Raw genomic sequence first — 24,592 nt, 5'->3', positions numbered from 1 at the left:
AATACCATGTCATGATCAGACAGGCTGCTTTCTTATTTCTAGTCCAAACGAATCCAGAAAATTTGGACATAAATAAAAGAAAATGAATCAAATAGTCAGAAATACTTCTCTTGAACAAAATAAGCCCCATAACTCCAAAAACATCGTGAACAGATCTAAGTATGTATCTAATCAGGCCGTTCACCCTAAAGATCAGCAGTTTTGATTAAATAAGCAAAGGGAGATTGAATATCCTCACTGATACATCTGAGACAGATTCCAGCATTCCAAGGGGCAGAGAGAATGCTTAGGGCTTCCTGAAAGACATCCCTCTTAAGCTATCTCAAGTTGCACTTCTTAAAAACCTTGGCTTTCCCTCTGAGGTCTGAAGGCTGACAGTGAGCTTCAGTGGAGCTCCTTTTATAGCCAAATAAAAAACATTTCACTGAGAAAACGCATATTTCTGCAAGCAGCTGAACCAACAGTCTTGGATCCATAGTCAACCAGACTTGGTTTCCTATGGATCTACAGTTCTCCAGAGTGGAGATGGAAATATTTGGCACTGCGTGTGATGTTTGATAACGGACAAATGTACGCAGAAGCCTTTCCCTTGGGAGGGGCATGAGTTCAGTCTGTCTCCATTCCCTGACTTCTGCCTCTATGAACTCTGCAGCTTCTGCCTCTCTCAAGTTTTGCTGAAATTGGAAAGCGTTCAGAAGATAGAGGAGTTACAGACACAGCAAGATCATGTAAGCCTATGAAATAACTACAAAAACCATACTTTGCTTTCCAACCAACACTTACGTTAAAGCATTTGGAAAATAACTCTGAAGGGAGTCAGCCAGTTCCCACTGCAGTGTTTTCATTTTCCAGCCTGCCACCTACCAGCACAGAACAAGAAGCACGGGCTGAGCCTGTCTCACACACTGTAGATCAAGATTCCACTCCTTGCTGTGCCAAATGCTTTCTGTGACCACAGTAAGTTAGGCTGGGACGTAAAAGAGAAACAGAGAGTGGAACCTCAAAATGTGGGCTTCCTAAACATAACGTTCTGCTGCTTAAAAATATAATACGTAAAGTGTCCTCAGCAGGGCACACTGACAATGTTAAAAACAGGGAACAGCAGGCAATAATTACACCAATACACAATCGCAATAAAATAATGATGCACCTAAAGCATCTTCCCTCCCTTTAATAGACAGCTTTCTCAGAGGCTGTCATTTGGGATCCACAGAGGGATTGCTCTCCAGAAGAAATTGCCCGCATCTTTAACATCCAGCCTGCTGTGTATAGATGGAATGAGAAATAAAGCATAGAACACGATAGTGGTAACTCCAAGAGGGGCTTGTGCTTCTACTGAGGAAGTTTTAGAAGTCTGCAATAACAGAAGACTGAAATTTGCCTATCAGCATCCTTTTTTCCTCAGTTGGGTGACACACAAAGCAATTATTCCCTCCACGCTTCCTTGTGGACAAAGCCAAATGGTTAGAGAATTCCTTCACAATAGAGGAAAACCTCAAAGGGGCTTTACCCACCTTTACCACTGCCACATGCACTGACATAATCCAGTCCTACAGTGCTTAAAATTGGAAGTAAAAATCAAGCTAAAAAAATATTAAAAAGGGGAGATGGCCCAGAAGAGGCTGCGTTAATTTAATCATTTGTTTCTAAAACTTGACTGATGTTTCTGAAGTTGTTTTCTTCTTTGTGAAGTAGCAGCTCTGGACACAATACATTGAGCAGGCAAGAACTGGAAAATAAAGGGATTACCTGTGATGGAAAGAGCCACTAACAGAATGCAGAGAGATTGGTATCTCACCAACTAAGCACATTCTGTGTGCACTTTTATGCAGTTTGACACAAGAAAACACCTACAAAATAATAGAAGTCCTAATGCCTTCAACAGCAACACCCAAGTGTGAGGCTGGGCACCAGAATGCCTCTCACCAAGTTTTCAGCTCAGCTGTTCCAAGGGGTTTTGTTACATTTCAGGTCTACTGGTTGCAAGAACTTTTAGCCCAAGTGAAGGATCTCACCATTTCATACGGCATCTGAATAGCAGCTACTTCAGACAAGAGGTGTAGGACTAGAAAAGCTCCTCCTACTGACAATCTGTACCACCTAGCCAAGTGCATCTCTGCATAGATGCATTCAAGACCAGGCTGGATGTGGCTCTGGGCAGCCTGATCTGGTGGTTGGCAACCCTGTCCACAGCAGGAGGATTTAAATAAGGTGATCTTTGAGGTCCTTTTCAACCCAGGCCATTCTACAATTCTCTGTAAGAAGCTTTACCTGTCCACAGGTACCCAATGAAAGAGTGCCTAACCATTCTTTCTTTATAACTATCCAGTGTTTCTAAGTGGGGCTTGAAAAGGAGAACCAGCTCAAAGGATGAAAGGATTGTCTTTCTGCATGTGGAATATTTGGGAAGGTCCCAAGTCTTTTTTCTCTCCCACAAGTTGCAGTGACCCCTAAAACCTGGAGCCTACTTTCAGACACATAACAGAGGTTTCCCAGAGGGCAGCCTGCAGAATACTGTGGGCTGTGTGCATCTCACTCCATCACTTACACCCAAACAAAGGCCACTCGGCTCTATTCCCGTTTGGGGACAGGGGGGATGAGGAGTCACAGGCAGCCTCTGACACTCCACAAGCACCCAACCCGTGGTGAGGAACTGAACTGGTTTTGCCACACAGGTTGCAAAAAAAAAAAAAAAGCTGGTTGTCCCGCTGGGCAGCCCTGCTGGATTCTGCCTGAAGAAGAGAAACACTGTCCTGCTTTTTCATCTTGTGAGTCTGAAGGAGAATAAAAACAGTGCTCTTTGAATGGATTAGGATGTGAAAGACGCTGAAGTCATGGAAGAGTGTCAGGAAATAAGAAAACTTGGTCTCAAATCTCAAGAGTTTTTAAGAAAGCACAGCAAGAAAGCAGAATTAATAACTGGATGTTGCTGTAATAAAAAAAAGTTTGTTATCCTGTCAGCTTAGCCAGAACACTGTAATATTCTCACAGAGCTTTGTAAAGTCTGCAGTTTCAACAGAAGCTGTTCTATTTCTCCTTGTCCCTTCATTTCTCAGAGGTCTTGTATGCAGTGTGTAAATATAATGCTGTATGCAAGCGGATGCAGACAGGAGCCTCTCTCCTAACTTGTGTGTTTTAATAACACTGCCTGTTATTTACAAAACACTCTGCACTCAGAAATGGAGTGATCATAAATTACTCCAGTCGCAAACTATACGAAGTACTTACAGTCCAGTCCACGTGGAGAACTTTGTATAGCAATAGGCTTACGTGAGGAAGAGAGCTGAATGGATGCTGGGCCTCCTGTGTTATACTCTGCCAGCTCCCGCTCCCTGCATGGTAGTGGCATCTCGTGCTTTTCCTTCCATCAAGCCTCTTCCCAACAGTCCAACCCTACACACTATTTGCCACTCGTCAGGTGCAGATACAACTGTTTGTTCTAAAATACAGCATATGTGCACAAAATTACTGTGCCACTTCACATTTCCTGCTCTTGTAATGTCCCCAAAATGTACGCATTGGCAACAAGTCCAAGATACCAAAACTGGTGGACACTCCCAGACTGACCAGTGATATCTGCCTCTGGCTTATCCTATGACCGTGGTATGGCTCCTAAAACCAACAGATTTGTGTTCAGTTGCAAAGGAGTCAAACCACAGCAAGAACAACCAGATCAATTAGAAACTTTTCTGAGAAGGAGCAGCCAACACACACAGAGGTGCTTGTAGGAGAGGGTTTCTTGCTGCTGAGGCACCAGCTGGTCCTACAGCTCTGGTCTGCACCACATCACCATGTATTTCCTACCTATCACATACTTCTGAAAAAAACCAAACACCCAGGAAATATTTCTTTGATGTTTGTTTCAGCCTATCTGGTGATTTACCCATCAGCTAAATACCTACAAGAGCAGGTCTTGTATTGTTGCATTCAAAGACAAAGGAAGACGTAGTACAGATTCCAGGTTTATTCATACAGCAATGCTATACATAAAACATCACTATTTTGAGCTCACGTCTCAGACCTTCTCTGCTTCAACTTAGACCCTACAATTATCACATGAGTAGGACTGAATGTTTCATTATTTAAGTCTGAAAATAAAAGCAGCTTTCTGCAAAGTGAAACTGAATGAAGACAGCATTTACAACTGGATCAATACTTCGCTTTTTCTCCTATAGAGTAACACAGTCTGCAAAAGTATTTCCATTAGATGCAATCAGTTCACATTTAAGCTAAGTCCCACCACAGTCTGTGCACTGTTTCTTCACAAAATATTCCGAAATCTCAATTTTATACTTTTGCTTACGTTTTCAAAACTGAAATACATTCTGTTGCCCACCCAACACGAGAGACAAATGCAAGCCCATAAAGAGCACCACAAGGAATTTCATTTAGAACACAATCTAACGTAGTCACAAATATCTTCAAATGAAGGAACAGTGTATAAACGGGCTAGCAATTACTCGTGTAGTGCCCTGTATTCTACTCCAGCAGTAGCCCCTGTAAGCGTTCCCCCGATGGATCACCTTCATCTGGGCGCAGTGTCAGTGTTTGCAGTGCCCCTTTTACAACAAACAGTGAAGACAACTACCTGGTGCATGTTAATAAACTATCGAATACGTCAGCAGGCACTGCTTAATTTGCCTTTTAAGTACATAGGCAGCTAACTGAAAATCTCACATGTTTGCACTGAAATCTCTTACCTTGCGGAGTTCCAGCAATAACCAGCACATCAGGTACACTGCCAAGGTGAATTTTGCTTTCACATATCTTTCAGGCAAAAAGGTAAGGTACGTTTGTACCAAATCCAGTTCTTCACTGCCAATGCTACTGCCAACATTATTGATATCATCTCTGCTACCTTCCTGTCTTCTTCCTTCATCTTCTGTACCCAAATATCTATTGAACTCCATTTAAAAAAAAGTGTTTCCCCTTCTCCACAAAGCCCTGATCTTTCCAGTGACAGCTAGAGAAAGCTTTTATCTCATCTCAGTAAGGATATTCATCACTCCTCGGAAACTATGCAGCCTTGTCTTTAAGCCAGCCCAAACAGCCAGATTATGGGAGAACTTTCTTTAAAGTGCGTTGGCTCTTTGCCTTTCTTGTATTGAATGACCTCTTGCAACCATGCATGCAGCTACAAGATAAATATAGCACCAGCTAGCCTTGTCATACAACACAAGAATACTCCTGCTGTTGCCAAGAGAAAGGAGAAAGATGCCATTTATTTAAAGAGCAAGCCCCAGCAGCACCAGTACTCCCTCGTTTACTTGAGGAGGGAGGGGGGAAAGATGAAAAATCTGTTTTCTTTGATGATGATTATTATTATTATTATTATTATTATTATTATTTTTCCGACTTCCCCAGAACAAACCTCAATTCTGTAAAAATAAATAAAGAAATAAAGAAATTATGTTCTTGTGGAGGAGGGTTTTCTCATTCCAGAGACTTCTAGCCACAGTAATTCATTGTCTGGGATGTTGAAGATGCCAAGCTTCTGAAGGCTATGCATTTCCAAAGGATAAATGAAGTCTTGCAGATGAACTGGGGCCAAGACATTTTGAAATAACAAATAGCCCTTCCAAAGGCAAAAATATGAAGAAAATATGCAAGAGATCAGCTAAGCAATCAACTAAGCAATTTTTTAGCTAAACATTAAGCAGCTCGTTTGTGCCTTGCGGCAGCTCAGATCTGCTACTTTTGGTTACAGAAAGCAAAGATCTAAAGGTTTCAGTTTAATGGTATCAATTCTGAGAACTCAACAGTATCAACAACTAAATACTTCACTTTCATCAACAAAGTCAATTTGTGATGTAGCAAAGTTAGACTTTTTTTTATTTTTGGCACAGTGTTGAGATATTCAAGGAAAAAAAATCATTACGGCTTGCAGAAAAAAATGATCACAAACTCTGATATCTTGGAACAGCCCTTTTTAATATACAGAGGATCTTCTGATACCCAAAGCTCCCATCACCTTGAAACACCCTTAAGGATCAAATGCAGCAGTTATTAAGAAGCGACACCTAATTTTATAGTCTTTAATCATGTTAAGTACCACCTCAAACTAATCTCAATGATTTTTATAGGACTACTCGTACATGTTGTCTTAAAGTTAGAACGAGTGTTTCAGAAAATAAAAGGTAAAGACAGTTACTACACAGCCCAGCACAGTCTGGCCATAACAAATGGCAAATGAAATGCAAAGAAATCCCCACATTTGTTCTGTCTGACAAAGTATCCAGCTCACCTGGTTCCACTGATGGGTTCAGCTGCCACTATTTCCCTCTCCTTTCATATTCACACCAGTTTGAGAAAGAGAAAATACAATGAAATACAGAGCCAAACCTTTCTGTGAGTGCTCGCTGCAATGATGTGGAGCACCATTTCTATTCCTGCAGGGAAGCCCGAGTACAGATGTTGAACTCAAACTCTTGCAACTGCAGAGTGGTTGGATAGCATCCCAGTGTTCACTCCTCCTAGCCTTATCCCTATGCTGCCAACAACATGTGCCTGCAATTCCCATATGATGCTCACTCAGAACATAACTTTTGAGTAATCAGCCCCTATCTACAGCCCCAATCTTCTCCTACCTGCAGCTGTTTGATGCACTGCTCGTGGAGCCATAGGTGTCAGCAGGCAGCAACCTGCAGTAGTCTTCTCTGCACAGTGGCAGGCACTTCTCACTCTTGATTGTGAGAGCAAGCCACTTCATGAGCAGGAAAACTTCACAACTTTGCCTGCTTTCCTTTCCTGTCTAGAGAGGTGAGTAGCCCATTGTCTTTGAAAGCAGTTGTGGCCATGCCAAAAGCCTGCATCACTGCTGCTGCCGTGTATAGTTAAGGCACACCTGACAGAAGATGACAAAAGGAGAAGTCAAGCAAAAGGAATGTCAAGAAGGAAGTAGTTAAGATGGCTTTAATTTCAGCACACTGTCAACTGAGCTTGAAATCACAATAATGGATGCAGGAGCTATCTGGTATTGCTGATTTACTTTCAGTTGGTTTCAGAAGAACATGGCATTTCATACACTGGCAAAGTCATTATTTCTGTCCTTCCATTCCTTCCTGATTCTTTTACCACTAAGTCTCCATATGAGATATTTTTACCCCTAACATGTTTTCTCTGATCCCCGCCTTTCATGATATGAACAACTACATGCAAACCAACAAAGAGAAGGCTGCCTAAGTTACTTTCTGACCCTGTAAGTGCAAATGAAATGGCATTTAAAATATGTTCTCCTTGTACTCTTCTGATCATCAATATTCCCCACATTTCTATCCTAACAAAAATATAATAGAATTCTCACTAGTTTTAGGGAAGTAACTCAGACTTAAAGCCCTAAAGCTCCTTAATTTGGAGTTCTTATATTTTGCCATGGTCCATATAGTCATTTTCAGTCCTTCCAGATAAGTGCATGGCTGCACTGAGATTTATGTCAAAAGAATCAAGCCTGTACATCAAGAATCAAACTGTACATGCTTCATCTTCAGCTTGCAAGTCTTCACACAAGTAAAAGTATATTAGCATGTATCTTCAGCATAGGTCAGTCTACAGAACAAGAAGTCATACACCACTGAACAATTGCTATTCCCCAGTTGACTTACGGCTTTTGTCTTATTTTTTACCTACAAATCAGCATCTGAGTAAAAACCCCCAAACTAAATCATAAACTTTAGTGATAGGAGGAATGCTGCTGTTTAAATTATAGCGTATTATAGTACTGCAACAAAATCCACCTTGACCACAAGGGTACACAAGCAGTCCTCTAGAACAGTGTAATGCTATGATGCGATGGAAAGCACAGCAATGACAGCAATGACAACCTGAAAAGCTGCAGCAAGAGAATAAGCCCAAGTGCAGCAGCCATAAACACTGGAAGAGAAGTGGGGGGCAGGGGGGAAGCTGCTGACAGTTGCTGATCCTTGCTGACCCCACGAAGGCAGAGATCTCCAGCAAGATACCCTTGTCCCCACTGCCACTTAAATGAGGTCTGGGAAGGGGAGCATCCTGGCTCCAGCCATTCTACTCACTCACTACATTGCATGCATCTGAGCTCCCCTGGGTTGGCCCTGCATTTCCACCAGGTGCTCAATCACTGCTTCAAGCTGTGACTGAGAATTTCCACTACAAACAGCTACAGCCTCCTGCCTGTGGAACAGGAGCCTTAAAGGTGCAGACAGCTCCAGATGACTTTAGGATACTCCAGGATGCAGAAAAACTAAACGTTTTAGATTTGTACCATGGGGATCACCCAGCAAAAATGGACCATGGGCCTTCTGATTAGCAAGACAACTCCAGTGGATCATTCTGTATGTTACTACAAAGTATATCTTACTCCCAGGCTGAATTTGCCTTGTTTTTACCTCCTGGACTTGTAATTTCTGTGCATATCTTTTCGTCCTTTTTCTTCTTTCTTTCCTTGTCTTCTCCCAGCAATGTCTTCTCCCTGAAATGACAATTTATGAAGTTATCAAACAGACTTCACTTGTCTTTTAAATGAATGAAATAAAGTTAATTTCATTTCTCACTTGAATGCCTTTCTCAACTTTCAGATTCTTCCCTTCATATTTTCCTGAATCACCACCAGTTTTTCAGCGTCCTTTGGGAAATATAAAATTCTTTTACTCCTCAGAATTTCTTGTAATTTATAAAAATAATAATAAAAAATAGTTACTTTTTGTTATAATTGGATGAAATCTATGCAGTTGTGAAGAATTAATTTCACTGCTGGGGGTCCCTGCCAAACATGGCAATTTTCTTTCCACAGCCTGCAGTTACAAGTCCAACATTTGTGTTGTGTTGAATTGTTGATTCATACTTGCAGACAGCTTTTCTTGCCAGAGAGGATTAGAGTGCACGCCTCCAGCTTCTTCAGCACAAAATGTACTGCAGAAGAATGGGTCCTTTTGTTTTGTTTTGTTTTTAAAGTTAAAAATGATTCATAGCAGAAACATGATGTTACAGAAGGGTGCATGTAAGCTCCTGGTAGGTCGTATCCAGCTCCCAGTTCCCTGCTCAGTTCTGCCCACACTGAAGAACAGCTGCTCACAAGAGCTCGGGATAGGAACATGCTTCCTGATTCCAACATTTAATAACTAAAAGAAATTTTTATTTCAATAACCCTTGTCTCCACCTTATCTTCCATGGGTTTCTAAGCATACTGTAAGAAAGGTTCTTGTAAACTGTACTGAGAAACTAAATGATAATCTTCAAGTCAGTGTTTTTGCTGGCATCCTTAGACAGCCTATCCCTGACCTATTAACACCATTAAGTACCTCTGAAATATATTAAGAAGTCAAAGATATTTGAATCATGGAATCATAGAATTGTTAAGATTGGAAAGACAATCATTAAGATCATCCAGTCCAACCATCAACCCATGCCTACAACCACTCCAGACTACGTCACTCAGAGTGACGTCTACCCTTTCCTTGAAAGTCTCTGGGCACGGTGACTTCACCACATCCCTGGGCAGCCTGTAACAATGCTTCACCAATGCCTCAAAGACTGAGAATAGTTTTTTCCTAACATGCAACTTGAATCTCCCCTGGCACACCACAAGGCCGGTACCTCTTGTCCTATCAATAGTTACATAGGAGAAGATGGCAGCTGCCACCCCACCTCAACCTCCTTTCAGGAGTTACAGAGGGCAATAAGGAAGGTCTCCCCTGAGCCTCCTCTTCTCTGAACTGAGCAATCCCAGTTCTGTCAGCCACTTCTCATAAGACTTGGGCTCCAGACCCCTTGCCAGCTTTGTTGCCCTTCTCTGGACATGCTGATAGAAGCCAGGTTGCCATTGGCCTTCTTGGCCACCTGAGCACACTGCTGGCTCACATTTGTATGGTTGTCCATTAGCACCCAAGATCCTTTTCCTCCATGCAGCTTGCTAGCTTTGCTCCGAGCCTGAAGCATTACCTGGGACTGTTGTGACCAAAATGCAGGACCCAGCACTTGGTCTTGTTAAAGCTCATATAATTGGCCTTTGCCCATCAAACCAGCCTGTCCTGATCCCTCTATAGGGCCTTCTAACCCCCAGACAGATCAACATCTCCTCCCAGCTTGTTGCCAGCAACAAACTGAGGACGCACTCAATCCCCTCATCCAGATAATCAGTAGAGATACTGAACAGGATGAGTTCCAAAACCAGCCTCTGGGGAATGCTATTCATGACTTAACTCATGGATTTAACTCCATTCATTGTAACTCTCTGGGCCTGGCCCTTCTGCCATTTTTTTATCCAGAAAAGAGTGTACCTGTTCAAGCCACAGACTGCTAGCTTCTCCTGGAGAATACTATGGGAGACTGTTGGTGCTCAGTCGAGTTAGAGAGCCCTCACAGTTTCTTGTAGCATCAGAATCGTTCTCTGAATGGTTCTGCTTTATTGTGTTCAACATACATCTTATATACCATTCACTTACAAGCCAGGAATTCCTTTCCCTCTAATCAGTTAATTGGCCTAGCTTCTCCCAAAACACAGTGATAAAGGATGAAAGGTAGAAACCTTTCAAGTGTGATAAGATTAACAATGCATACAAACAGAACCTCCTGTTTACCCTTAGACGCAACAGATCCCATTTGCTCTGTCTTACACTCCAGACTCCCAAGGTTTCACAGTGATAAGGTCTATCAAGGAGTCTGATAAACTCTTTGCTGACTTGCTCACATCTTCCCCCACAGGAGACAGTGTCAAAGGCTTTGCTGGACTACAACAACAGCCTTTTCTTCATCCACCAGAGGGTCACCTGGTCATAGAAGGAAGTCAAATTAGTCAAGCAGGACCTGCCTTTGATGATCCATGCTGGCTGGGCCTTATCTCCCAGCTGTCCCACACACGCTGTGATGTGTGCATTCAGACGATCTGCTCCATGACCCTTCCCAGCACTGAGGTCAGGCTGGCAGGCCTGTAGTTCCTTGGATCCTCCTTCTCGTTCTTGTAGATGGACATCACACTGATGAGTCTCAGTCATCTGGGAACTCCCCATCTGACCAGGACTGTTGCTAACTGATGGAAGACAGCTTGGCAACCACCTCCAGCATCTCTCTCAGTATCCTCGGGTGGGTCCCATCAGCCCCATGGGCTTGTGACAATCCCAAACCCTGATAACTGATCTGACCACCAAAGAAAGAAGCAAAGAAGGCACTGAATACCTTGGCCTTTTCCTCAACTTTGTCAGTGATGCTCCCCATAGCATTTAATAAAGGATGCAGGTTCTCCTTGGCCCTTCTTCTGCTGTTAGTGCATTTATAAAAACATTTTTGTTTTATTTTACAGTGCTGGTTTGATTAAGTTCTTTATGGGCTTTCTAATTTTTCCTCTTCATATTCTAGCAACATTCCTGTATTCTGCTCAGATTGCCTGACCCTTCTTCTAAAGGTGGTAAACTCTCTTTTTTTCCCTGAGCTTCAGTGACAGCTCTCTGTTCAGCACAACCAGAATTCTTCCCTGCAATCTCAATATTTGATATCAAACACTGTTGCAAATCTGCTCTCAAAAGTAACAAGAGGCTCTATAGAGAAAAGAAGAAATTTCAGAAAAAAAGGCATTTTATAGAGACGCACTTGGTTAGTGGAGGACGTGCCCATGTGAGCCTTGATGAAGGCAAGCTCATGTTCCTCTGACTTTGACCAGCCGTGACCCTTGACAGAGTCAGAAGAAAGAGAAGTGCATGAGTACAAAAGAAAGAAGTTGTGGTTAAGGCTAGATAAGAAGTTTAGTTGACGAACAGAGAGAAGGCTTGGGTGCGTGACTGCCACACGTTAACCAGTCAGAAGTGTTACACATGCTTTATGTCTGCGACCAACCAGAGAATGCTATGCATTATATTAGAGTTGTTCTTCTTCCAACAGACGGTCTCTGCTATCACTTCCATAAAGTGTCCAAGTCCTTTCAATTCTCCTGACATGATCTGTGAAAGGCAAGCTGCTAAGGGTGATAAATTTGAAACATATGGTATCCATAATTTGAAGAGACGAGGTGTCAAGATGTAAGAATGCTGAGAAGTTGTTCCAGTTATGATGGACAGATTAGTAATGGGGCTGGTACGATTCAAATTAGGTGGAAGGATAAAGTAACCTCACACAATAAATGAGCTGAGTTGTGTAAACCTCACTCAGTGCTTTCCAGACTCTACAGTGATTCCTTTCAGAAGTGGGGAGAAGAACACTCAACGCTGATGTCACACCTCCCTCTTTCAAAGGCTGCAGCAGTTAACCTTCACCTAACTGATAAGACTGCTCATCCCTGATGCTGAGGCCCAGAAAGCTCATCTATCTTAAACAGGTATCTTGTGGTTGTGTACCAAATTAAAGCTCCAGTTCAGACTGGGTTACTGTAAATATCTAGTTGCATACAGACTATGATTTTAATTTGTATATATTTACACTACTACCCGGATGTATGTATCTGTTGTAACTATATTTTAGATGAGTAATTGGTGGTCGCAGGTTCCAGCAGTGCACAGGCCAACTGGAATGGCAATGTATAGCATTTTAAAACTCCTTAAAACTATTGAGAGTTTATACTAATAAAATCTTCAAATGAGGTGTAGCCCATTTCAATCCCATCATGACTGGTTATTCCTTTTAGCACTTAGTTCTAGCAGTGACAATACTAAACAGATACTTGTATGCCAGCATTGATATTGGTGCTTTCTAGAATATTTGTAAAAAGTAGCTACGTAAATCATGCTCTCTAACATTTCACGTTATTCTGTCATAGCACAATGGTGATTTTTCTACTTTGTTTTTTTTTTTTTTTTAAGTTTAGTTTATTCATTTTCAACCAGAAGAAGCTTAGAAGCTTTCACTTTAATTGTTATGGTAGATGAAAAGGGAAAGACAGGAGTAAATCCTTCCAGGATGAGACAGCTCAAAGTCTGTAGCAGGATGCAAACATGTTTCCTTCTGAGGGAGATTTCACATCTCTGCTAACCACCAGAGTTTTCTACTCTTTCCCATTTGGACGTAGTGACCAACTCAGGAATGGGGAACTTCCCCGTTCCCCACCTACCATCAGAAGGGATTAGAGCAGAGTGTTGCTTGGAGATGTAGGATTTTTATCATAAGTGAGCAACACTGCTCCTCCACACTTTTCCAGTATTTCTGCAAGTAATAAGCAGTAATATCCCACGACTCTTAAGAGATTCTGAGACCAGCCATCTTCCATTCTTGCCCTAACCCCCTCTACCTTTCCATTACAGAAACTTAATAAACTTAAGGAAAAAGGATAATGCTAACCTAATGGAAAGCTACTGTGTTCCTTGCCTTTCTCACTGCATTCTGCAAAATAGGTTGCTGTTTTGCTTTATTGGATTTGTCTTATCATAAATTCTCATGATTCTAGCCCTACAAACAGCGTCTTGGCTACCAGAGGCTCCAGAAGGAGCCACAGAGTTCTTGACTGAGCAATCCCCCCAGACTGGGTAGGCCATGTGATATTTGTGATTATTTTGAACCCACTGGCAATCTTGCATTAGTGCTTAGAGATTTACCCAGCACCTAAGAACACAGCAAAGCCTCCCTAATCTGCAGTGACCAAGGAATGCTCTGAAAGCAAACTGGAATTTGTTGGACTGTGACCGTCTGGCTGGGCTATTTCCCAGCAGTTTGCTCTGAGCTTTGTAACACTTCATACTTATTCACGAATGCACAGCAGTATTTAGAATATTTTTTTGCACAAGTGAGTCACTGCTGTACTGCCTTCCATTAAAGCCTCCCCTAGGTTACATACAGTATTCAGACATTTGCATTAGAGCTGAACATGTGACTACAGCACACATAAACTCTCCCAAACTGGGCCTGGTTTCTGTGCAGTAAAGGTACAGGTTTCTGCACACGTTGTAAGAAAAAAACACAGAGGAGCTTTGGAATTTGTTTGGTAGCCAGAGTTTATGCAGTGAGCTCAATACCAATGAGGGAAACACCAGGATGGCAATCTTCCGAGGAAACGCATCCCTTGTGATTGATAAAGCAGCATTGGATCACGTGGAAAATGAGGCTTTTCCAAATAGGGGCCTAGATTTGAAAGGATTCAGGGCTTTGGTTTAGCTAAATGTAGGAGGTTTTGGACCACAGGAGCCTCGGGAAAAGTGAAAAAAAAAAAAAAAGAAAAAAAGAAAAAGAAGGAAAAATCTTTTGTGGCAAAGTAATAATGTTTTGAGTGCACTCTGATGCTGCTTGCTGCTTGTGACAGGGTGAGCAGTGTCCTGGAGCGGCACTCACTGTGTTGCAGTACATCTGGTTCTCACCCCAGTAAGCCCGAGAGGTACGAAAAGGAAAACTGGCTGTTTCCAAAGGAAGCTCAGCCCAGGTTTCAGCCAGAGGATTGTGGTCTGGTCCCACAGCTCACAGCGGGATGCAACCACCCTGCCTGTGCATCACTCTTCAGGAGACCCCTGGCCACCTGCTGGAGCATCCATCTTTGCTCGTAGCTCGTTGAAGCACTGTGGGATTTGCTGTGGAGGAGCAGCACTCAATGCGTGCTTTGTTCTTCCTGTGCTCTTGAAATCCTCACAATATCCTAGGAGAAAGAGGGAAGGCGTGCAGGTTCCCCCACACACTGCAGAGGCCATGGCCAGATTTATCCCTCCTGGCCCGCGCCTCACAGCACTCCCAGCCCAGCCCTGGGCACACGGAGCAGGGCCCTGAGTTCTGCCCATGGCAGCCCAGCCTCTCGGAACAGCCTGCAGGCACTGCCTTGTCCCCAGGCACCCGCTGCTCTGCTCTGCACAGGAGCACACCCTGGCCCTGGGCTTCAGTCTTCGTCCTGTTCTTTCTTATGCCAGACTTAACCCTTGTTGTTTTCCTTGTTTCATCATACAGTTACAAGCAATGAAGATGAAACACCTAAAGGTGTGTCTGGAAATGAATACTTCCTTCAAGGAGCCGACTTGCTCATTTGGGAAGCACATCATACAAGGTAAGGGAGAGCTTTGGACAAGCAGCTAGGTCAGCACTGATGCCTCAGAGAGGCCAGAAATTCCCTTCCTCTCACTCTCTTCCCCTTCCCTTCTCAAAGCAGTGAGTGCCTACATTTAGAAGTTAATGCCATTTCTGAATGGCATACACTTGATAATCTACTAACTTCCTCGGGATAAAATGAGAGTACATAGTATTCTGATCTCAGTGTTCTGGATCTCCCAATGCTAACTGGCTGATGTACCATGTTAATTTGTAGAAGAAAGGAATTAGGGGACAGTGCCTGTTTAAGCCTCTGATGTAGGCTGGGGATTTAAAAGAAATACATGAACTCTTCCTAAGCAGTAGATTTTTTCACTGAATGATAAATTTTCAGTGCTGGATAATAGTGATCCACTAGCATCTTAAAAAACAATAAAATGATGTTGGTTAGAGGCCAAACATAACATAGAATCCAAGTCACTTTAATACATAATGTAACCAAAATACACATGGTAACTAAAATATAATACATAAAGCATATATACATCAAATATGATGTATGAAAAATAGTTAACAAAATATGTTAGACATAGCATATGTATCATAATTACATATTCATATATGCATGGTAAATTCTATTGATCTGCTACTCAGATTTTTCTAAACAATACTTCCCATTTCTTCCCTATTCTTGACCTCGACAAGTATGCATGAACCCTCTTTTTAGGTGCATATTCACAAGGTGTATGCATGTGTATTTTATCCTCCAAAAGCCCCACTGCTCTATATCCTTTCCACTATGTCAGAATATGTATCATTGTTCTCTCTGAAATACCCCTGTCACGCACCCTGTGCATTTCCTGCACACCCTAAGGATTTACAATATCTTGCCACCAAACACTCCGACCTACTTAAAACAATTCTACATTTTAAGTGAAACAAAAGAATTGCTGTAAACTTTTTGCTAAGTTCACATCACTCGTCTTTGGCTGGAGTACTCAAATTCCGTATCATACTCTGCTTTGGAAGAATCCTGGCAGTGCATGTATGTGGGATATTTCTTCCTACATTTTTCCCAAACATTTTTGCTGGTCTGAGATGATTTGCACTCTGGTTCCCTAAAGCAATAAGCGTTCTGTTCACTCACAGCAGTAAGTAGGGATTTCTTTAGGATAATAAGGTACGTGATGCTTCACATCTGAAGGTTACATCTGAGTGCTGGGAGTTCCAAAAACCTCTGAAACTGGAGTGAACTCTGCATTGAAGAAGTAATGTCAAGGCTTTAGCAGTAAATAGCATTTTAAAAATAATCCTTCTCAGGACACTCTAGTACTTCTCAGTAAACCACGAGTGGGAAAACCCTCTTTTCCTCTTTCAAATAGTACATAGTTATTTTCCTTTTTAAATTGTTATTCTGATGTTACATGTGCACAAATAACTGCTCACTGCTTCTATTCTTGTAAAAACAGGACAGGAAATAGATAAGAAATTTCAAAGAAACGGATCTGAAATTTTGTAGTTACAAATGTCTGTGTAATTTTTTTCATCATTTATTTTAATTTTCTGTACTATTTTCTGTATTATAATCTGTAGGAAGAGAGTTGGTGAGCAAAGTTAATGAAGGTAGCATTGTAATTCCAAAAGGGAAGGGGTTGCCTGCATAGGGACAAAGTTCTGTGCAGGATACTTGTGCACTTATGTTTGAGGGTAAGGCAGCCAACATCAGATCAGACTTGGGGTGTGAAAATAACCATCCTGTTAAAGGGACTCCAACCACAAAAACATGAAAATTGTGTTAATGTATCTCACCCTGTTCTTTCTGGTTTATCACTTGGGAAAAGAAGGCAGCTGTTTTCTGGGACACAAACTGAGCTTTTTCTCTCCTTTAAAACAAAGTCAACTAAGTTCTGTTTGAATCCACCAATTTTTAGTGCATTTATCATTTCTGCTACATGATAAATGCATGTGTTTGGACAGTATAGGACACACTGGCACAGGTTGCCCAAGGAGGCTGTGGATGCCCCATCCCTGCAGGCATTCAAGGCCAGGCTGGATGTGGCTCTGGGCAGCCTGGGCTGCTGGTTGGTGACCTGCACACAGCAGGGGGTTGGAACTGATGAGCACTGTGCTCCTTTTCAACCTCTGCCATTCTGTGATTCTATGATTCTATGACACTATATTATGCTTACTGATATTTTGTTTGGGTATTTTCAGAATGTCTTCCCCCAAGGAGTAAATCTTGCCACAGTAATGTAGAGTACCACCTACAACCCTGTTACTTTAAGGTGATTTAAAGTTGCCATAAAATATGCAAAGTGTTTCTGTAAAATTCAAGAAAAATTATGGCAATGAAAAATAATTATACTTCCTCAAAATGACTTCACAAGTGAATCATCATTCTGCATATATCCGTGTATTAAAATATAGTGACATTTTCTGTTGTCATGTGGCAAATTATGACAGAAATACACTGTTTCTTTTAAACCTTCTTGTCATGGCACAATTTCCTCCAAAATCCTACTTTTTTTTTTGTTTTTAAGAAAACTATTATTTAACATCCATCAGCAAACATGGTTTCAAGGGCATGAAGTTGTCAGGAAGCACTAACTGCTGAGACAGGCTGGCATCACCAACTGCTGTGACACCGCTGGTGGGGTTTCTAGAGAAAAGTCCTGTTGAGTTTGACGTAGTTGCAACGTCCTTGTTATTTTGCCATGCAGTATAATATGCAGAGGTGGGCTGCATCCATATCTACAAGTGGGTTCTTCAGCAGTCACCTGCAATACAAGCAAAAACATGCTAAGTGTTTGCATATTTGTCACAGTATTGTAGAGTCATAGAATCCTTAGAGCTGGAAGGGACCTTTGAAGGCCACGCAGTCCAACTGCCCGCAGTGCACAGGGACACCACAGCTGGATCAGGTTGCCCAGGGCCTGATCAGCCTGGCCTTGCAAGTCTCCATGGATGGGGCACCCACAACATCTCTGGGCAGCCTGTGCCGGTGCCTCACCACCCTCACTGTGAAAGACTTTTTCCTTATATCCAACCTAAATCTCATCTCTTTGAGCTTGAAGGCATTTTCCCTTGTAGCCCAGACCCTGCTAAAGAGTCTGTCCCCTTCTTTCCCGTAGCTCCTCTTTGGATACTGACGTGCCAATTCTTTCTGATATTTTATTTAACAACATACTGTTGAAAGAATGAAGAAGGGAAAATGAATGAAGATGAGATCAGACACTGGCTACCACCAGAGTGCTACTTTCTTGATTCAAAGTAAATAGGATTTCAGGCACATAAAACAGCAACATTTAGTATGAAAACCCACCTCTTCCTGGACATAGGTAAATATTTTATTGGCATTGAGATATCTCCTGCTGTAACATTCATTGAGAATATTCTTACAGAGCAGAGTGCAGTGCTGTGAGGTATCCTGTTCCCTTCCTGTCACATTTGTGTCTGCTACCTGCTTTGACAGCAGTGATGTAGAAACAAAGCAAATAGATGTGGAGAGAATACATCTGTTCTTCTCTGGAGTCTTTAATGTGTGCTCTTCCAGGAATCCTGCCCAGCAGAGTCCTTTGCAAGGGCTGTTCAGTGACTGCTTCATGGGTAGAAAGGCACGAACTGCAAGAAGCCCAGGGTTAGCTGTGGCACGAGGGATTCAAGAGGGCCACTATAGCTGTACTCCAAATAACATCTAAAGAGCTTCTAAGTTTCAGTATGCCAGAGACAGCCATCATTGCTTATTTGTTATTTTTCAGAAGTATTTAAGGCGGGTCCTTAGCAGGAATTGTCTGTGGGCAGAGTAGGCTCATCCTTCTCTTAATTGCCTCATGCATAGAGTCGTCTATATGCCACCACCCTGCCAGCTCTCCTGGCAGCAGCACAACCAGCTCCTGGAGTGATGGCACATCCCAGTGCCTGGGAGCAGCCCTGCCTGCCTCAGGAACACTTCCCAACCTGGGCGGACTTCTACTCCTCTGAGAATCTCAATCACATACACTGCAGCACTATATGGCTGGCCAGCACGGCAATCCTTGATCTGCTGGCTGATTTTCCATGGGTTAAAAGGATCAGTGAGCCCATTTCTTACCCAGCCCTGTTCAGTGAGCCTGCAAACAGCAGAAGCATTGCTGGCTCTTGCTGTGGAGGTGCAGGATGCCGCAAGACACAAAGTGCCGGCAGAACTGTGACACCAAGTGGCTGCTTGCTCAGCTTCCAGACCCTGCAGAGCAATCTCTGCACATCTCTGCTATGCAGGCCTCCAGCAGGGGGGCCTCACTGCATGATTTTTACATAATAGATATGTTTAAGTCATTGGGCTCCGTATGCCTAGAGTGATGAAGCCAGACCAGCTGGGGGTAGCCCCTCAAGTTCTGTCACTCCTAAGATTTTTGCTAACAAGTACCATGTCCTTTCCATGCCCCAGTTATTCAGAATGCTTGCCAAGAATGAAAGTTTTGGCACCTGAACTGGAATTCTGCCATTCCCTGAAAAAAACAAGGATGTTTAGCATGTGTCTGGAAGAACGATCTGAAAGCTGCTAAGTGCAAAGGCATTCTCATCTGCTGGAATCGCTGTGATTTCTTTCCAAGCACTCTGCTATGCTCCCAGTGTGTGTCCTGCCTTCAGGAAGGTATTTTTCTATTAACTCATAAAGTAGTGAAGTTTGAAGATCTCTAAAGCATCATCTGCTCTGAAAAATCTCACCAAAGCCCTGTTGCTCTGGTGAAACATCCTCTTTACAGTGAGGTAAGTAAGCTTCAGGGTGGTGATGTGCTTCTTCAAAATGCTGCAAGTCACCACCAGAGTTGCTAATGGGAAAACGTGTGTGTGCTGCTGGGACGTGTGTCCCAGAAGCCCCGAAGGAAAGGCCAGGAGGTCATGCAAAGAGTGAGAGAGATCCACCGTGCAGGTTTTACCTGATGATCTGAATTGCTCTGAAATCAATACTCTGCCTGTGATCACTGAAAAAATCTGACAATATCTGTGAATACCTTGACCTTCATGAGAATACAAAAAGGATTCGGAGAGTGCAGCTTTCCGATACACTTGTGTCCTTTTTCTGGCTGTATCATAAGGGGTAGGCTGGCTGGTGCAGCATTACTGACTCAGTTGGAGCAGGAATGACTGCCCTGGAGCTGTGAATGGAATGACTCCATGGAGCAGTGCATTATCAGCCCGTGAGCACAAGGTGGCACAGCAGAGTAGGACTACAGTCCGACGAACAAGAAAGGAATTCGGAAGATGCGGTTCATGATGCAGTTTTTGTCATATCTCAGCTGTCCCTGCAGATTGAAACTGTGGGATATTCTGAGTGATGTCCCAGCTCTCAGTCCTTCCTTTTACAGACACATTTGAAGATTTATCTTGTTTCTGCTCTGTTTATTGCTGGAATTTCTAAGTCTCGCCGTACATCCTTCATTTTTTCATTTCTTCATTTGTTTTACTTTTTAATTCATCTATTTCTTCCAGAGGTTGCCTAAGAAACATAACATGACCTAATCTTTTGTTCTCTGCAGTGGAATACTGGCCCTTTAAGGCCAGAAGAGATGTTTTGCAAGATCAGTTGCTCATCTGCCTAAGGGAATCTGTTTAAAAACATTTGATGTAGTCTCTGCTAGAAAGAAGAGTGTCTTGGGAGCTATTAACCTCAGAGGCAAGCTAGAATGGAGGGCCACAGATCCCTTCAAGGGCATAGAGTGAAGAATCTTGTAGTGGGAAAACAGAAGGTTTCTCTTTCTCTCATCTGAGACAAAGAATCATAGAATTGCCTGGGTTGAAAAGGACCACGGTGACCATTTAGTTTCAATTCTCCTGCTATGTGCAAGGTCACCAACCAGCAGACCAGGCTGCCCAGAGCCACATCCAGCCTGGGGCATCCACAACAAAGAACAAAGGTATGTGTTCTGAACCCCAGAACTCACAGTGATGAGACGAGTGAAGAGTTAACCAGGTATGTGAAGGAGGACTGAGCTAATGTGTGCTCTGAAAGATAGGATCAGCCTGCTGATGCAGCTGAAGGAGGGCAGGGGTTGGCATTCTAAATCAAGGCAGTCAGAACTGGAATGGGAAATCGAGGCAAGCTCTTTGCAGGAGATACTTCTACCCTGGAGGAATGCCCGGAAGCATTCTTCATCTGGCCTGGCCATTTGGATTGCTGTAACCTGGATGTCAAGGTTATTTAATAGCTCTGCTTCAGCAGAGATTGTTCTAGCTGGTTATGTAGACTGGACGTTAGCTGGGAATTTTTTCTTGTAATGACTTGCAGATGGACAATAAACAGCTTTTCAAAACTTGTGAATGCTATGAGAATTCACTTTTACTGGAACAACAACAACAACAACAAAAGAATCCAGAAAAATAGGAAAAATGCATGGTTTCCTAGATTGCATCATTTGCCCATTAGTAGTACAGAATTGATCAGAAGCATGAGGCACAAAATGGACAATCTATTTCAGCAGTCTGCCAGGGAGTTATTCAGAAACTCCCATGAAAGAAAACATTTTTAAAATACCATCATCACTAATTGGCCCATTTTTAGAACAGCAAATATTTTGCAGGAAGGATTTTCATTTCCCGGTCAGCTCCGTTTCTCAGAGCATTCGTCATTTCTGAACAGTGCCCTGAGCACACGACTGCCCACTAACAAAAGTAAATGCTGTGACTGATGTTTAGGAGCACGTTTTGTAGGAAGCTTCCCAAAATACTGGCAGTAGGAGGTTGGATTGCAGTCCTGCAGAAAACTGACCATCCAAAAAGAAAGAGTGTGCAGCTATGCTGGTGACCAGGAGTTATGGTTAACTCTGCATAAGGTTCTAGGGCCCTTGATTGTGTAAGTCAATCCTTTGTGTAATATTCTAACTATAAACACAGTGCATTTTTGCTTGTATGCCTCACGATGAGTTGTAATGAGTTTTAAAACGGGAAATCAATGCAGTGCAAATTCTGCTCCTTGACTTTCTCCAGCCTTTGTATGCCACTCCAGAGATCTTAAACCAGTATCTTCTAAGCAGAAGAGAGAAACAGCCCTAGCACAAAGGGTACGACTGTAGTGCTGAATGTTCCATGACCCAGCTGGGCACAGATCAGCACTCTGGGGTGTGACCTGACAGCGAAGCCACCTGTGTAAGAAAGACAATCTGCCACTCTTGGGGAATCAAGAAGCTGTACTGTAAAAACATTTCTGCTGTTATAAGCTACATCGGCCAGAGAACGCTGTGCCAGCACAATATCCTGCATATTGTAAAGCATAATACCTGTGCTGACAAAGCACTGCCCCAGCCTAAGCTGCTTCCTTTCCTCTTGCTGCACAATAGAAAAGGCACAGAAAGAAAGAAAAAGGACAGAGCCTCTTGAATTGCCTCTTTGCTGGAGAATCACAGTCATGCAGTCATAACGGGGTCCCTGTTTGTACTGCTGGGATCCAGATCCATTTTTATTTGTCCCCATAATTCAGTGACAATTTGCAAACATTCCCTGCCTTTCTTAACTGCATCTCAAGTAGTTCACCTGAGACAAGTAGGCTTCTCTATCTTCATGACCATATTCCTTCTCTAATTTTTTTCTTTCTGCAGGCAAATCCTAAAAAACTTCTGATCAGGAGAGTTAGTAGAAGTATTTCATGAGCATGTAAGCAAACAGGATTATCACAACGTGATAATGTAACTGATACATTAGATAGAATCGTCCCCTGCTCCATCCCAGCCCATCTTTAACACCAACTTACTTGAACAACATCATTCTAACGTGTTTCTCCTGGGAGAAATAGTGTCTGAGCTTTGTTGTGCTTTCGTAGGTACCCAGCTGTCCCTGTAAGTCACAGTATCATCACATGCTCAATGCACATGATTACATGGGCAGGATCAGGCTGTCAGAGTTTGTATCTGTAATCTCTGCTTCCAAATGAAGTTTGCTGTTTTGCTGTTTGCAGCTTGTTCCCATCCTCATTGTCTGCTTCACAGCTCACGTTCACCCTCTGAGTCAAGGTCGCAGACGGTCTGAAAATCAATTCCCCATGCCTCCATTCTGCCTTCCTCAACCTTAATTCTTATCTCTACAAAAGAGCTGCCAGCACAGACCTAATATCTGATGCACTGAAACAAGTTCACATGTGCAAAATCTTTGCCAAATAGGAGGCCTATAATTAAATATTCTGTAAATAATCTCTTCTTCTAGCTATCACGAGCATTTCAGATTATTTTTATTGGATACCCATTCAAATCTTGCCAGTGCTGCATTTTGCTGATGCTGATTGAAATGGTAATGAAGGCAGTAAGGCCCCTCAAATTCTTCAGTTTGTCACAAAGATGTAATTTACAGGCAGTTAGCAGTGTCACAATTGCATCTGGCTCATCAGCTGCAACGGACCAGCTAGATGTGTCTGCCAGGCACGGCTGGCTTGGATTGCAGTGAATCCTGCCTCATCCTTGTGTGGCACGTTTGCGCTGTGTTTGTTGGCTTGCTAAAGTTGGGGTCATCAAAAAAGACCCTAATAATCATTTTAGCAGATAACAGATTTGTATCAGCACGTTTGCAATTAATTTTCCTAAGCCAGCTCCTTTTCTTTTGCTAGGCAAAGCCCACTGTTCTGCCAGACTCTGCAGTGCTCTGCCTTAACATTCTTTCAATATTTTCACATCCAGACCATGTCTGCATCTGGCTTGCGTTGTGCATAAAATCATTTTATCCACATGACTTATACTCTAATTCATGTTCTGTTCATTTTACTTCCAGATATCAAAACTGCCCTTTCCCCTGGCTTTGGAAAGCACAATATTGCCTGCTGTATCCGCTCAGAATGTTCTCACAGAGCTATTATTTTTCTCTCTGTTAAGCTAGCCCAAATGTCTGTTGTTTTGCATGTGTTCCCTGACCTCTTTCATTCTGCAACAACAGCATTCTGTGGTTAACCTCCCTTCTAAGGCTTCTGATGGCCAATCTCTGCATTGTCAATTGTCTCCTAGTCTGCCTAGGTATTGATTCCCATTTATGATTAACCAACAGTGCTAGTCTTCATTTGCTTCTTGTTACAGTTTCAATGAAGTGAGTAATGTAGTATTTGTCCTATGCAGATTGCTCTGGTTGGAAATCCGCCCTACAAGTAAGACAGCACTAGCTGACACTTCAGCTTCTGATGGTTGAGCTGGTAGAGTCTCGTTGTTTCCATGTACTCACACAACTTTCAGTATCCATCTGCGGATGTTTGCTATTATTCCTTCTAGAGTCCATTTCTAGGTCTTTGGGACAGAGACCCCTAAACTGATCTTTGTTTTCCCCTTAGCACAGGGAGAGAAGAAGGGCAAGGGGAAAGAAAATCAGACCATCCAGGTTTGGAATAGGTGGGCACAGTTGAACAGAAACATCTATGAGATTATCACTCTTTGATTTTGCAAAACTAAAATTGAAATTGAGTCTTGCTGGAACATTGTCTATGGTCAACCAGCCTCGACGTTGTAGCTTACCAAGTCCTGCTCATTTTCACCTCCTTACTCTATTTGTAGTGATACTTCTTTGACAGGAAAGAGACCTGCTGTTCGATCTGTATGAAATGGGCTTTTAATAAATTTCATGAAGCAGTAATGTGACACGCAGATGAAGCAGCGTGGAACAATTTCAAATTTAAATAAAGTGAATGCTTACATTCTCAGGAACAAATGAATTTCATTCCCTCTTGCTGAAGAAAGTCAGAAAGAAAGAA

General features: G+C 42.6%; 2 protein-coding genes across 4 annotated transcripts in view; both read right to left on the bottom strand.

Moving 5' to 3' along the window:
* PLEKHB2 (pleckstrin homology domain containing B2) overlaps nucleotides 1-24,592 on the bottom strand; it is a 418,604-nt gene that overhangs the window by 246,481 nt on the left and 147,531 nt on the right. The gene's annotated exons all lie outside the window — the stretch shown is intronic.
* The window catches only part of AMER3 (APC membrane recruitment protein 3), a 35,553-nt gene continuing 26,365 nt past the window's right edge, over nucleotides 15,405-24,592 (bottom strand). Inside the window, exon 3 of the mRNA XM_052685573.1 lies at nucleotides 15,405-17,672. The gene's annotated coding sequence lies outside the window, so the exon portion shown is untranslated. The remainder of the gene's footprint in view (nucleotides 17,673-24,592) is intronic.

Source organism: Tympanuchus pallidicinctus, unplaced genomic scaffold (genome assembly GCF_026119805.1).
Source record: "Tympanuchus pallidicinctus isolate F22 unplaced genomic scaffold, pur_lepc_1.0 scaffold22, whole genome shotgun sequence".
In the NCBI taxonomy this organism is placed as follows: domain Eukaryota; kingdom Metazoa; phylum Chordata; class Aves; order Galliformes; family Phasianidae; genus Tympanuchus; species Tympanuchus pallidicinctus.
This window is presented reverse-complemented; position numbering and strand designations above follow the sequence as displayed.